At 31.0% G+C, this 2,339-nt stretch overlaps 1 non-coding gene across 1 annotated transcript; it reads right to left on the bottom strand.

Annotated features, from left to right (window-relative positions):
- Positions 1-1,716: 1,716 nt before the first annotated feature.
- LOC139903788 (small nucleolar RNA R71) lies at positions 1,717-1,823 on the bottom strand. Its single transcript, XR_011778580.1, has one exon. It is a non-coding gene; the product is annotated as a small nucleolar RNA R71 (small nucleolar RNA).
- Positions 1,824-2,339: the final 516 nt, after the last annotated feature.

The raw sequence follows: 2,339 nt of genomic DNA, 5'->3' as shown, positions 1-2,339 counted from the left end.
AATATTTTATATATATTAAAAACTAAAAATTTAAAATAAAAAGTAATCGGGACAGTACTGTAGCAACCCAAAACAATCCAGCCTGGTAACCTAATCCATGCGAATGCATGGGAATATAACTAAACCTCATGCGATCGCATGAGGTGATGTGACTGACCTGAATCCTCAGCCGACAGAATTCGGGTTAGATTTAAATTATTATTATTATTAATTAATTAAGTTTAGGTTTAATTAAAATATTATTTAGTTTTAATTTTAATTTATTTTGTTATTTAAGTTTATTTAGTTTTATTAATTATATAAAAAATACTTTTATAAATAAATAATATAAAAATAATATTTTTTATAAAAATTATATTTTTATCATTTTAGTTATAAATTGTATTTTTATCGTTTAATTCGTAATTTTTAATAATTGTCGTTCGTAATTAGTTTTAAGTTAGTTTTGCCATAGTTAATTTTATATTTCTAGACTTATAGGTTTTGCCGTAAAATCCCTTAAGTGCTTTTTCTTTAGATTTAGAGTTTAGGCGCTTTAGAATTTTGCGACGCTATTTTAAGTTTATAGATTTTAGTGCTTTTTAAGTAATTGCCGTTTTCTGTTTAGAATTGCATTTTAAGTTTTAATACCTTTAGACGCAACTTTTTAGATTTAGTTTTTAGACTTTTAAGTTTCGACGTTTTTCTTTCTTATTTTTATTTTTCAACCTTACGTTTTTTGACGCGCTTTTTCTTTTTTCATTTCTACGCTCTAGTTTTTAGGACTTAGAATTTTCTTTATTTTCTTTAAATTTCGACGGAAAATTATTGTAAGCAATTAAATTGATAGACATCCAAAATTTTCTAGTTCGTAGTAATAGTTGGATTTGTTAGTGGCGAGTTGTGGACTTTCGATTTAAAGGGTCCTGGCTACCTGCTGCATCTTTTGGCTATTCGAAATGTGGGCAAAATCAGAAAAGTCTATTAATTAGATAACTTATATAATTTTATCTTTCTAACTAATAGGATATTCAGTGAATGCACCGAGCAAAACGTTCACCACCTTTCATACGTTCACCACCTGTAACTCGATCAAGACATCTAGCAAATATTGCTGCCATTAAATTTTTAGAATCATCATCTAGTCGAACAAGTACTTCAATTCAAATTTTTGATAATCCATTTTTTGAAACCGACTTCACAATTGAGAACCCGGAGGATATTCAGGGACAATTCCAAGATCCTGAACCATTAAACATTCCTCCTAAACCACAATTTATTCAAACGGAGTTTGTCGAAGAAGGAACCGTTAAATCAGAATCATCTAGTGATTCGGATTCAACTAGTCAAGATATGGCAGATCCAGAACCTCAAACTATGGAAGACCGAATGAGAGCCACACGTACGGGCCAAGGTCATGTCATTACTCAACCAGAAGTTAGACCACCAAATTTTGAAATCAAAGGACAAATCCTACACATGGTTACTAATCAATGCCAATTCGGTGGTACAGCAAAAGAAGATCCAAACGAACATCTTCGAACCTTTAATAGAATTTATACTCTAATTAAAATCGGAGAAATTGAGGATGAAACGATCTATCTTATGTTGTTCCCTTGGACTTTAATTGGGGAAGCTAAAGATTGGTTAGAATCATTACCAGAATGAGCAATTGATACATGGGATGTCTTAGTGGAGAAATTTCTTCAAAGATTCTTTCTGGCATCTAAAGCCGTGAGACTTCAAGGAGAAATTTCAACGTTCACACAAAAGCCAAATGAAACGTTATTTGAGGCGTGGACAAGATTCGGAAAGATGTTGAGAGGATGTCCTCAACACGGTTTAGACACTTTCCAGATAGTACAAATATTCTATAAAGGCATCGACGTCGCTACAAGAAAAGACATCGACACTGAAATGTCCCGTTCTTATTGATTAAAAACGTTCTATATTAATTGATTTCGTTGCGAGGTTTTGACCTCTATATGAGACGTTTTTCAAAGACTGCATTCATTTTTAAAACAAACCATAACCTTTATTTTATAAATGAAGGTTTAAAAAGCTTTACGTAGATTATCAAATAATGATAATCTAAAATATCCTGTTTACACACGACCATTATATAATGGTTTACAATACAAATATGTTACATCGAAATCAGTTTCTTGAATGCAGTTTTTACACAATATCATACAAACATGGACTCCAAATCTTGTCCTTATTTTAGTATGCAACAGCGGAAGCTCTTAATATTCACCTGAGAATAAACATGCTTTAAACGTCAACAAAAATGTTGGTGAGTTATAGGTTTAACCTATATATATCAAATCGTAACAATAGACCATAAGATTTCATATTTC

The sequence above is a fragment of the Rutidosis leptorrhynchoides genome, chromosome 3 (assembly GCF_046630445.1).
Source record: "Rutidosis leptorrhynchoides isolate AG116_Rl617_1_P2 chromosome 3, CSIRO_AGI_Rlap_v1, whole genome shotgun sequence".
Taxonomy (NCBI): domain Eukaryota; kingdom Viridiplantae; phylum Streptophyta; class Magnoliopsida; order Asterales; family Asteraceae; genus Rutidosis; species Rutidosis leptorrhynchoides.
The sequence above is the reverse complement of the archived record's forward strand: the minus strand, read 5'-3'. Positions and strand labels throughout refer to the sequence as shown.